This window comes from Synchiropus splendidus, chromosome 4 (genome assembly GCF_027744825.2).
Source record: "Synchiropus splendidus isolate RoL2022-P1 chromosome 4, RoL_Sspl_1.0, whole genome shotgun sequence".
Classification (NCBI taxonomy): domain Eukaryota; kingdom Metazoa; phylum Chordata; class Actinopteri; order Syngnathiformes; family Callionymidae; genus Synchiropus; species Synchiropus splendidus.
The window spans coordinates 33,156,457-33,168,894 of record NC_071337.1 but is presented as its reverse complement, the minus strand read 5'-3'; the positions used below and the strand labels follow the sequence as shown (position 1 = coordinate 33,168,894).

General features: G+C 40.1%; 1 protein-coding gene across 2 annotated transcripts in view; it reads right to left on the bottom strand.

Annotated features, from left to right (window-relative positions):
• Nucleotides 1-4,400, bottom strand: part of epb41a (erythrocyte membrane protein band 4.1a) — a 55,524-nt gene extending 51,124 nt beyond the window's left edge. For both annotated transcript variants that reach the window (XM_053862661.1, XM_053862660.1), the window contains exon 1: nt 4,259-4,400. The gene's annotated coding sequence lies outside the window, so the exon portion shown is untranslated. The remainder of the gene's footprint in view (nt 1-4,258) is intronic.
• Nucleotides 4,401-12,438: the final 8,038 nt, after the last annotated feature.

Sequence of the window (12,438 nt, the reverse complement as noted above, 5' to 3'; positions counted from 1 at the left end):
CTCCAGGTTTACAGAAGGGATCAAACAGACAAATAGTATTTAAAACAGAAAGCACTCGGACATCACTAATGTAAAGTAGGCAGACAATGATCGTTTGCATGATTCTTGATAAAGTTTTTGTCATTTCATTTATAATATAAATTATTTTAATAAGTCGGGACAAGGATATTTTACAGACAAATATTTGATTTAATGGTGAAGTCTCAGAGGGTAGTTATTTGTGGAGGTGACCTGAATATAAGACTTAACCCAAATTTGGACTCATCCGGAACAACTTGGCAACATAAACCACTAACTAAGAAGATGAAGAAATATATGGAGGAGTTGGAGATTGTGGATATATGGAGGGAATTACATCAAAATAGTAGGGATGATACACATTATCCATTCCCACATTCAGTTTACTCAAGAATAGATTTTTTTTTTTTTTTTACTTTTAGGGTCGATCGATCAAAGATAACAGAATGGAAGATTGGAACGATCGATTTATCTGGCCACAGCCCTATTTCTTTAAGAGTAAATTTAGAGAGGAAAGTTAAGAGGACACAATGGAAACTGAACTCAAACATACGTAACGATACAGAAATAGTGGATATCAGGGATTATAGGGAACTCAATGACACAGGCGATGTACCAAAAATAATGGTGTGGGACACAATGAAAGCAGTTATAAGGGAAGAATTATATCCATCAGAGCCTATAGAAAAAAGATTAGAACACAGAGACTGACAGACTTAAATAGAAAATTAAAAAGGCTTCAGCTTGCAGAGAGTATTAATCCAAACCTAGAATTAAAACAAGAAATTAGAGAAATACAAAATGAAATAAATGATATCTACACATTAGAAACACAAAGGGAAATGATTTTCTTTAAACAAAAATTCTATGAGGCCGGGGGGAAATCTGCAAAATATCCATCGTACTAGTTACGTCAACAACGAGAGAATTAAAGATGTCGTACAAAAAAACTCGAAAACTAAAGTTATTGAAAAAAAAATGGAAGAAATTCAAAAGACTTTTGAACTATTCTATCAGGAATTATACACTGAACCACCACCTCGGCAAACTACATGTAAAATAATTTTTAAAGTAATTACATCTTCCTGTGATGACTGATGTACAGAATACAAATTTGATAAAGCCCATAACACTCATGAAACTGAATTATGCAATTTCAAGACTAAAATCAGAGAAGTCCCCGGGTTGGGATGGTTACGGTGCTGAATGGTATAAAATTTTCAAGCTGCAATTAGCCCTGTTATTATTGAGTACGTTCAATTCAATACTTGATAATGGTGAAATTCCACCTTCCTGGTGGAAGGCTATTATTTCAGTAATACCAAAAGAAGATAGAGATAGATTGGAATGCTGCAACTACAGGCCAATTAGTGTACTCAACTTGGATTACAACTTTGCCTAGAAAAACTTCTACCTGATATCATTCATATTGACCAGACTGGTTTCATAACAAACAGACAAACATCAGATAGCGTAAGGAGGACAATTCATATTTTATCCCAGATTACAAAAAATAAGACTAAAGCAATGATTGTGGGATTAGACGTAGAAAAGGCTTTTGATTCGGTGAGCTGGATATTTCCATATGAAGTTCTCAAAAAATTTGGTTTTCATGAAAAATTCATTAGCACAATAAAAATAATTTACAGTAAGCCAACTGCAAGAGTAAAAATAAACGGGGACCTCTCAGATTCTTTTGATCTAAAGAGAGGAACCAGACAGGGCTGCCCCATATCTCCGCTACTTTTTGCATTATTTATTGAACCTCTAGCCTAAATCATTAGACAGAGTGAGGAGGTGAAGGGTATTTCAATTGGAGGGGTGGAACATCGAGTAGCTCTTTTTGCAGATGATGTTTTGGTTTATTTGGAGGATCCCGAGAGGTCATTTGAAAATTTGATGGCATTAATTAAACAATTTGACGGATTGTGTGGATACGAACTAAATATACCAAAAACACAGATTTTGACCTTAAACTATATTGCCTCAGAGAGCATTAGGAGTAAATATAATCTGAAATGGGACAAAAACCTACTTAAGTAACTCAGAGTAACTCTGACTAGTGACCCAACAAAATTAGCCATATCTAATTATGAGCCACTGTCAACAAAGGTGAAAGAAGACTTACACAAATGTCTTTTCCCCTATTTATCAAGAAATTCAAGAATTTGTGCTATAAAAATGAATATATTTCCACATCTGCTGTATCTGTTCAGGACATTACCAGTTGATTTAAACGATAACCAAGTTAAAGAATGGGACAAATGGATATCGCTTTTTATATGGAACGGGAAAAAACCTAGAATCAAGTACAGAATTCTTCAATTAGGCAAAAAAAAACGGAAGGATATCTTTACCCTACCTTAAAAAGTATTACTAAGCGGCTCAACTCACTCCTTTATTATATTGGTGCTGTGAAGAATACAAAGCAAGATGGAAAGAGATAGAATTTGGTATGTCATCAAAATTTCCTCTTCAAGCAACTATAGGAGATAAAAATCTGGCAAAGCAATTAGAGGAGACTGAAAACCCCTGTCTGCAAGTAACAATAAAAACGTGGCAAAGGGTTGACACACTCAATACGGTATTTGGAGTTCATTTTCCATTACATTTCAAGATTTTATATTTGGGCGAAGTTACATTTTTGAAGTCCAAGAAAGATATCAAACTTCTACAAATACTCCTTGCGGCTAGTAAAAAGGCCATAACAAAAAAATGGCGGAAGGCTGAACCACCAACAGTGGAAAATTGGTATTCAATAGTTCAAGAAATCCATAAATTAGAAAAAATAGCGTATGCTTTGAGAATACAACAAACACATTTAAAAAAAAATTTGTCCCTTAGTCAACAGAAAATGTGATTAAGAATGTGTATATATATATATCACGATTCTATATACGAATTGAATCGTGATAATCGATTCTAAGTCATGAGAATCTGAATCGAATCAATTCTTGAAATTAGAATCGATACCCAGCCTGTCTTTTTTTTTAACTACTTTACGCGATATAACCAGTAAACACAATTCGTAGAACCTGCACATGCGTGTTACTAACATCCAGTTCCAGTCCCGGAACTTCCGCTGGACCGGTGAGTCAATGAAGTAAATGCGGTGATGTCACAAATTACGCGACCCAAGGAGAGGGGAGGTGATTGGACAGCGCCTGGCTCAGGCCGCCTGTGCTCTCTCTCTCGAGATTTAGGTGGCAGCATCGGTCAGAGCCGACAGAGCCAACAGCCTGACTTCCCACAGTGCATAGCACACCAATCTGTGCCGATCGGTGCTGCGTCCACCTGGCTGTGCCCGAACGCACTCATTATTACCAGTCGAGGATTTCACATGAAGTGCATTTCTGCTAGTTTAATTAGCACCACTTCATTGGTTGAATACTTTTATTTTGAAGGAGCAGTCAGAACCTGCACTTAACCAGACTTTGTGACCGGCACGGACAGGCAGTGATCAGCATTCACAGATCATGCATCATGATCAATAAAATGAGTTTTGTTCCCGAGTTGACATGCAGTTGGCTGGTCTGCACAGAAACGCCAACCAGTTGAGACGGTTCAGAACGTTGGCTCCAGCACAACCTTTCCCATTCCAACATAATAAAGCAGGAAGTGAAACTTTCTATTCATAAATATATTGGCAGAAGAGTCGAATGCACAGCAAAGGTCCAATCAATAATAAGATACTGCATGTAGCACACAGTCTACATTCCAAATAATCTGAGAACTCTAAAACAATAGCTTTATGATGATAGGTTGTTATACAGGAATGAGTTGAAAGTGAAACGACATGTCAGATAGCTAGTGTCAAGGCTGGCAGCGACGGCGAACAGATACATTTAATTTGGCACTAACCAGGATTAAGGGCTGCTGCAGACTGACATTGTGGGCAGAGACGCTCAACCATGCTCATCCAACGCATCAACAGTCGCGCACTTGCAGAAAATCCTGACAAGACATTACACCCTGACCCTGATGTAATCGATGGCTAATATTCCTGATACGAACACCATAAACTACTTCATTTTCATGCTTTGAGTTTGTTCTCGAAAGCAGCATTCGCCTCACTGAAAACATACATTTAAATATCTATATGACAGACAGAAAGATAGATGCATCACCGTACATATGAACCTCCCTCAGGACAACAAAGGGGGCGGTGGATTTTTCCAAACGGACCGTAAAACGTACAGAATAACGGAGAATTAATGAGTCTTTCTGAAATGTCACTCACCGTTGGATCACCACATCGACGACAGACACGTTCCCGTGTGAAACAGGGGATAATTCGGGTCAGACGATAACAGAGAGACGATTCGTGAGCGCGGCAGAGGGGCTCTGAACAATATGTCGGTGCTCAGCAAGTCTACGATACCCTCCGTTCTGTCTGACAGGCACAACTTTGGACATCGCGCCCTGATTATGACATTAACAAATTTAGACTTAAATCTTGAATCTTGAATATAGATTCAAGATTTAAGATATATATATATATATATATATATATATATATATATATATATATATATATATATATATATATATATATATATATATATATATATATATATATATATATATATATACAGGACTGTCTGACATGATATACAGGACTGCCTCACAAAACTAGAATATTGTGATAAAGTTCTTTATTTGCTGTAATGCAATTAAAAAAACAAAATGTCATACATTCTGGATTCATAAAAAATCAACTGAAAGATTGCAAGCCTTTTATTATTGTAATATTGCTGATTATGGCTTACAGCTCAAGAGAACTCAAAAACCCTGTCTCAAAATATTTCAACATTTCCTCAGACCAAGTAAAAAAAAAAAAATTATCAAAGCAAAACAAAATCAATCATTTGAAAATGTCCATTAATACACTCAGCACTTGGTTGGGAATCCTTTTGCATGGATTACTGCATCAATGCGACGTGGCATGGAGGCAGTCTGCCTGTGGCATTGCTGAGGTGTTATGGATGGCCAGGATGCTTCAATAGCGGCCTTTAGCTCATTTGCATTGTTGGGCCTGGTGTCTATATATATATATATATATATATATATATATATATATATATATATATATATATATATATATATATATATATATATGTGTGTGTGTGTGTGTGTGTGTGTGTGTGTGTGTGTGTGTGTGTGTGTGTGTGTGCGCGCACACGCGCTAAAAAACATAACCTTTAGGCAACTCAAATCATTTAGTTTCAAATTGACTGATTTGTTTTTCCCCAGTGAATTAAAAAAGAAAAAAAAAACTTGACTGTATATTGACGACTCGTTCATTGCTAAGAGTTGACAAGTCCGACTACAACAAACGGCACGCAACCGACTAGACTATATTGAGGGAAAAATAGCCAACCATTCTGTCGGTCCTCTCGCTTTCTATTCTGCCAGTTGGGCGGGGTGTACTTTGTTTACCAGGAAGCAAGGGAATCCACTGCCAGCAGCAATCTCGATCCCTACACATTACAGGGGTCTATTTTGTTTGTTTCTTTCTTTCTTTTTGTAAAATCAGATTTCAGAGTGTGATGGAAAATTATAATTGCACTATTACTACAAAAAGTGACAGAACACTTATCTGCATTCAGGACCCAGCTGTACAATCATGGATTTCACATCCATAAATGAATGAAGTTGGAGATTCAGTGTAAAGACCGTGTCAGGGATCTGTGTCGCATTCACCATTAATAGAAGCGCTTATCTGAGTCGGGGACTCAGTGCAAACACGAGGTCTGGGATCTGTGATCATTGTTGAAACGAGGAGTTTTTATTGTGACTAAAAATCGATTAGTTTCGTCAAGAACAGAGAAGAAAAACGGTTTACCACAACAGTAAAATGGAGGAGCAAAAGTGGAGACCTCCGTGTATGAAAATTATGAAAGACAGGTACATTGAGTAGGAATGAATTGCAAATGTTGAGAGACAGACTGAATCAGGAAGTTGAGAAGATGACAAAGCAAAAGAAAGTTGAAATGGAGAGTGTGAGAAAGTTTGAAAAACATCAGAAATGTTTTAAAATGTGGATGGCAGAATGCCAGGGTAGAGTGGCCTCACACAATAAAATGGAAAATTGAGGACAGGGGTGATAAAAACTGTGATGAAAAGCGTGAAAAATGTGATCAAAAGCAGGAAAGGCAAGAAAAGTGTGAAGGACTGCAAAATGATGAATATTTCTCTGGTCTTTGTCCGAGTCTAAGTCATGTCATACATCGAGGACATGATGACTGGGTGCTTCTGCCATTCGCAAGACACCAGGTTCTGGGGCTTGCTGTCCAGCCCCAAATTCAAAGACCTCCTCCTACACCTCCCCAAGAAGACATCCCTGCACAAGTGGTGAAAAGATCAAGGACAAAACAGCACCCGTAATCACCACAAGATGACGCCAAACCTGTCCTCACTGCCGCTTCACGATGGTCCTTCTCAGGAGGCAACACACAACCTCATACAATACATACATACATACTAGTAAACAGTTGTGTTGGATATATTACACACTACTCATCATTATCCACCTTTCCACCATCCTATGGTGACTCATGACCTCCCCAGAAACTGAATTATTGTGAGGGTTCCTTCCCTGTGGGATAAACCGTTGACAACGCCCATAACATTGATAAGTTACACATCAGACTCGAGAATTTAGCTGCTTTAGTGACTGCTATGTGCTATGACTCCTTTCTTGGCAGCTTATTGCAATATGCTAATGAAACACGTGACATTTTATATGCCTTTCAGGGAGGTTTTTGTCACTTGATAGGTGATTCCTGTTGCACATTCATTCCTGATGTTTCTGCTAATTGCAGAATAGCAGAATATCTGCTTATGGATATGAAAGAAGATGATGTCGCTGCCTCATCCACCTGGGGCTGGTGGAGCTGGCTCACAGGTGCCGGATGGATTACATGATTACCTGAGATTATTGTGATAATTGGCATAGCTCTTTTGAGACTACTAATCATTTCCTGCGGTGTGGCTGCTCTGGTACGATTATTGATTTCACACAGGAAGTGTCTACTTTTTCCCAGAATTCAAGACTCTTGGCTCGGTAGCCATGACATGAACTTCAGGAAACTCTGGACAAAACAGACATCCCTGTTTACACCTGAAGGGAGTCATCTCGTATTGGAAACTTGGCTGAACATTATGTTTGCACAAAAGTGAATGTTATCTTTAAACTGACCAAATCCTAAGTGGATATCTATCCAACATTCCATTGGCGCTAGTAGAAGCGTCATCATTTAACATGTCTCAAATGAGACATCTCGAATTATCCTCTAACATATTAAAGAAGTTGTCAGAACACTGATCTGAGGAACTTGTGGAACGTATTTATAGACACACCAATGTCCTTGGAAACGATGGCTAGAGAATGGCTGAACCTGAAAAGTCCGTCAAAAGTCCATACAGTGACCATGCTGCCACCACAAGGGGGAGACAAATGCTTTCGTTTCGGAATGGGAGGGCTGGTATGACAAACAGCAGTGTCATTACTGCAAAAACAAACAAAGGCCATATAAGTCGTTTTTGTAAGAGCAGATAGAAAAAAGATGGAAAACATGGAAGTTTACTATGGAATAGGATGTTGCACATTTAGTGTGTATGTGTGAAGTGCATAAATGTGCAACAGACAATTTCACACATGTACAAGATGTGACTCATGTTTGGTCATAAAATTGTCGAAACGCATTAAAGGGAATGGAATACAGTCATTAATACAATAATTTAGAATCTTTCACAAAGTAAAAATGAAGAACAGCCAGAGAGCTGTACACTAATCTTAATGTGTTTTTGCACAGACAATAATTCGGCCTCTGGAGTTTTGGCACAAATCAGAGCTGCAGGTCACCATTTAGGTAAAGTACATTAAATTTTGGATAATATGAGTGTATAGTGTGCTTTGGATGACAAAATTCACATTCCCAGGTCCCAGTGGCATGGAGCTGACTCTTCAGTCACCTGAAGAGACCTCAGCTCATGAACGTCCTCTTGACGTCACTCAGGTCCCCTCCACTTCCATCTCATCAAAACAGAAAGGTAGAGTTACTGTTTGAATCAGAGTTATAGGGGATGACACACTGTAATTCTGAACAATATTAATGTTACAGAGTTCACACATGAAGCCACCCTCTGCTGCTGGACGTCACCCGTAGCGACCTTGGTCTCTACCACAAAAACAAGGTGGCTTTCTACAAAGAAATGAAAAAAGGTCTATCAACAGAAAGCTACATCATTAGAAATGAAAAAAATCCCCAAAAGCTGGAAAACCTGATGACCACCTCCAAACGGACAAAGGACAGGTCCAAACCACAGGAGAGGGATGAATTATCCATACTGCACATTGAACAGGATATTGGTTAATGTCTGTGTTACACATTTCGTTAGGACAACGAATCAATGTCCAAACGTGTAGAGTTTTTTTTTATTGAAGTTCCTGCAACACAGTCACACGTCACTCGTCTGCAGGTTCATCCTCGCTAATCGTTATTTAAAATGTTTTCACTTTCTTCAACAGCAAATACACTAACAGTTGCAATCTTTGGGTACATTTACACAGACTCCCGCCAAACGCACAGTGCACACGTGACACCATAAAGATAAACCACACGACTTGGACGCACACAACTTGTACACAGCCTCACCTACACTATCCCATGTACACCGACAACACTTACGTCCACTTTCATATAGTTCACTCCCGCACTCACCTACAACACAGTCACACGTCACTCGTCTGCAGGTTCATCTTCGCTAATGAGTGAGATCGACCTGCAGAGTCCACCGGAGCAGCCTTCAGCCGTCCTTGACATGCCTGACTAAATGTCTGTGCCTATTCACGAATCTGTGCATGTATCCAAAAAGTATTTTCATTGTACAAAATAATACAAAACGTTATAAAAATAAATAATAATAACTATGGGGTGCCTATACTTGTGAGTCCCACACTCTCCCTGCCAAAATACATGTTGTCCCGGCATTTCCCGGAGTCTACGACTTCTGATGAGGGAGTCAAACTTCTGGACATTCAGTTCACCAACAGCCTTGACACATGACGCACATCTCCCATCTTACGTCAAGTGGAAGCAGCAGACATCACTGGCCAGGTAACATCTGATGCAATACTCCGCTCACAGCGGGTGCAGAATCTCAGACCTCAGATATGGCTATGGTCTAGCTATGGTACTCTACTACGGACACCACTCCTTTTTTTTTTTTTTTCAGACCCTAAACTACTCATCAACTACATCAACAATAATTATGCAGCTATTGCATGATAACACTGAAACTAACCATACTATTGAACTTTCAGTAATATATGTGTTTTACTGAAGGGTGACCTAGAGTGTCATACGTAAATGTTTTGGGTGGTTTTCTTTGGCGAAAAGGATATTTTCTTGCCAACGCTGGCTCTGGAACCACCTCCTCAGCTTCCGCAGATGACACCACTCGCTGAGCAGGACTCTCATCATCGGTAGACAACTCCGAGACCGTCTCTGCCGCTCCTTCACTTTCCAAGCGTTGGTTCGTGTCATCATCCTCTTCACCCTCCATAGCCCTGTGACTCAGCTCCTGCCCTTTTTGAGTGGCTATTGGTTGAAATTCCTCTGCCTCTACTCTGAGCTGACTTTGCAGTGGATCAACAGATGTTGTGGGGTGTGTGGCAATCAACGACCATTCGTCCTCATCCTCAGAACTACTGTCTGACTTATTCTCGCTGATTTGTTTCCTTGTTAGTTTTTTTTATTTTTCCACTGTGTTTGGATCAATTTCATTCCTTTTCTTTGTGGCATGCCAAATTTCTTCTTGCGGTAGGAAGTCACACGGCAGTAACAAGTTCCTGTGCAAAACTCTAGGCCTTCCTTGACCATTCTCCGGACAAACCATGTACACTGGACCATCTTTGTGTTTCCTTTCTTTGACGACGTGAACTTGGACTTCCCAGTAGGACCTAATTTTTCCTGGACCTCCTCGCTCTCTGAAGTTTCGAACTAACACACGACTGCCTGGCAGCAATTCTCCTCCATGTGCTTTTTGGTCATGATATATTTTAGCCCTCCTTTGTTCTTTTTGAATGCCTTCTCCACTTACTTGCATAATCATTGTGAGAAGCACTCTGGTCATTTGGAGTCAAACCAAACATAATATCTACTGGTAGCCTTGGGTTCCTCCCAAACAGAAGGTAATACGGGGCATATCCAGTAGCTTCACAATAGGTGCAGTTATATGCATGCACAACTTCGGCTAGTGATGTCTTCCAGTCTGACTTTGCATCCTCTGTCAGATTTCTCAACATAGACAACCCCCTTCGATTGAACCTCTCCACTTGTCCATTTCCAGCGGGGTAGTAAGGTGTTGTGCGGGAGCCTAAGATGTTGCAGTACATAGCATTTTGTGGAATAACTTGTTCTCAAACTCCTTCCCTTGGACATGGTGCAGCTTAGTTGGAAATCCAAATTCAAGAACAAAGTCTCCAAAAATCTTTTCTGCTGCAGTCTTGGCCAATTTGTTGGTGCACGCATACGCCTGAGCGAACCGCGTAAAATGATCCATCACAACATGTATTCGTAGCCTCCTTTACAGACTTCCAGATGTAAAAAGTCAATTGAAACAATCTCAAATAGATAATTTGTCGTAATATTAACCAGGGGTGCTCTTGTTGGCTTGTTTTGGCGTTTACGTTTCAGACAACTACACACTTTGGATGGCTGTCTGAAGTCATTGACTTTCGTGGTCTTGCTGCTCGTGTTCTTTCTTTGTTTGGACTGCTTTTCAGATTCCACGCTTGCAGCTTCATTCATTTTTTTCAATGAGCACTTCATCTGTTACTCCCTGGTCGTCAAGATGTGGTTTGAGTTGGAATTTGATGCCGTCACTTATTAACCCAGTACTCACTGACCTCAGGAACTTCTTCTGAATATGATCTGGACTGTACTGCTCATCAGACCCTACTTCTCTGGAAGTGAGTAATAATCATTCTTTTAGCTCAATAGCTCTGAACAGGAAGTTCTGAGGAGACTCTCTACTTTCTTGAGTTATATTTACAAGCTTGTGATAGAGGTCTGCGGAACTGTCTTCTTTGAAATGACCCCTCAGTATTGTCATCAATTGAGAAAGAGTCAGACCTCTTGTAATTTCCAGCATATCTCGAAGATTCAATCCAGGGCTAATGGATTTGATGACCGCTTCCATCACTTCAGCCTCACTGTGTCCTTTCAGGAGCCCTCGGTCAATCTGGTGCATCAGGTTGGTGTATGAGAGCTTCTCTTTTTGTCCTCTTTCTCCAGTCTGGCCACAGATCTTAAATTCTCTCCTGTTTGTCACCTCCGGATTTTTATTTCCAAGCGGATGAAGATTTTGTGATGATTGACCGGACGCCTCATTCACTCGCTCACTCAGCCTCATCCTACATCACTGTTATGCTGAAGCTGAGCACACTTTTCTGAGTGTGCTCAGCTTCACACAACTTCATGTAAGGTTTTCACTAGCATGGCACACTTTCTTTTCAGCGGTTCTTTGTATGATTGATTCTTGTTAGTAATGTAGTAACATTGAACGAGTTTTCATTTACAGGACAAAAAGGTTCACATCATGGACATGTATACGGTTCCCACACTGAAGACAGGGAACCACCACAGCACTATTGCAGTAAGTTTTCAACAATTCTGGTTTTTACTTGTGCTACCGGTGCATCTCAGGGTTTATTACAGTTCAGTGGCATGCATGTTGTACTGAATTAATAGAAAACATTTCTTTGTAAATATTAAATCAGACATGGAATAAGGTGAATTGTGTTTCGATAGAAGCCTCGTTTGAAAGGCTCAATTTGGTTTTGCCTCGTTTGAAAGGCTTTATTCACTCTTTTTATATGAATTAAACTATCAGACAAATAATTTCTATTTATTGTGATACTACAGTGACCTTGACCATCAAATTGCTCCTGGCCAGTGGACCACCTAGTGGTGCACTTCTTCAATCACTCTTGCGTGTTTAGCTCACTTCACCATTCATCATCTTGTCGCGTCAGGTTGTCCTCGACGACCTCTGGAAATTCCTGTGGAATTTTGGTGGCGCCTCGTCAGGCAGCGGCTACTGAGGCTCCCGGTAACAAAGCTAAATTTATGAATAATACAAACAACGGAACAATCAACAGACAAACAAACAATGGAAACGGAGCAATGTGTGGACGTTTATTCGGATATGACTGGCAGACGATCATCAGTCTGAGGGACTTCAATGGCTTTTATCCGGTTAGCGCGGAGACACGGACGACGCTACACAACCTCGGCCTGTTCCACCGGTCAGATCCAAGGATCTACAGCATAGCGAAGCCCCGCCAGTCCGATCCAGGGACCTACAGCACAGCGAAGCCCCTCCCCAGCAGCAGGGATCATCACCACAGGG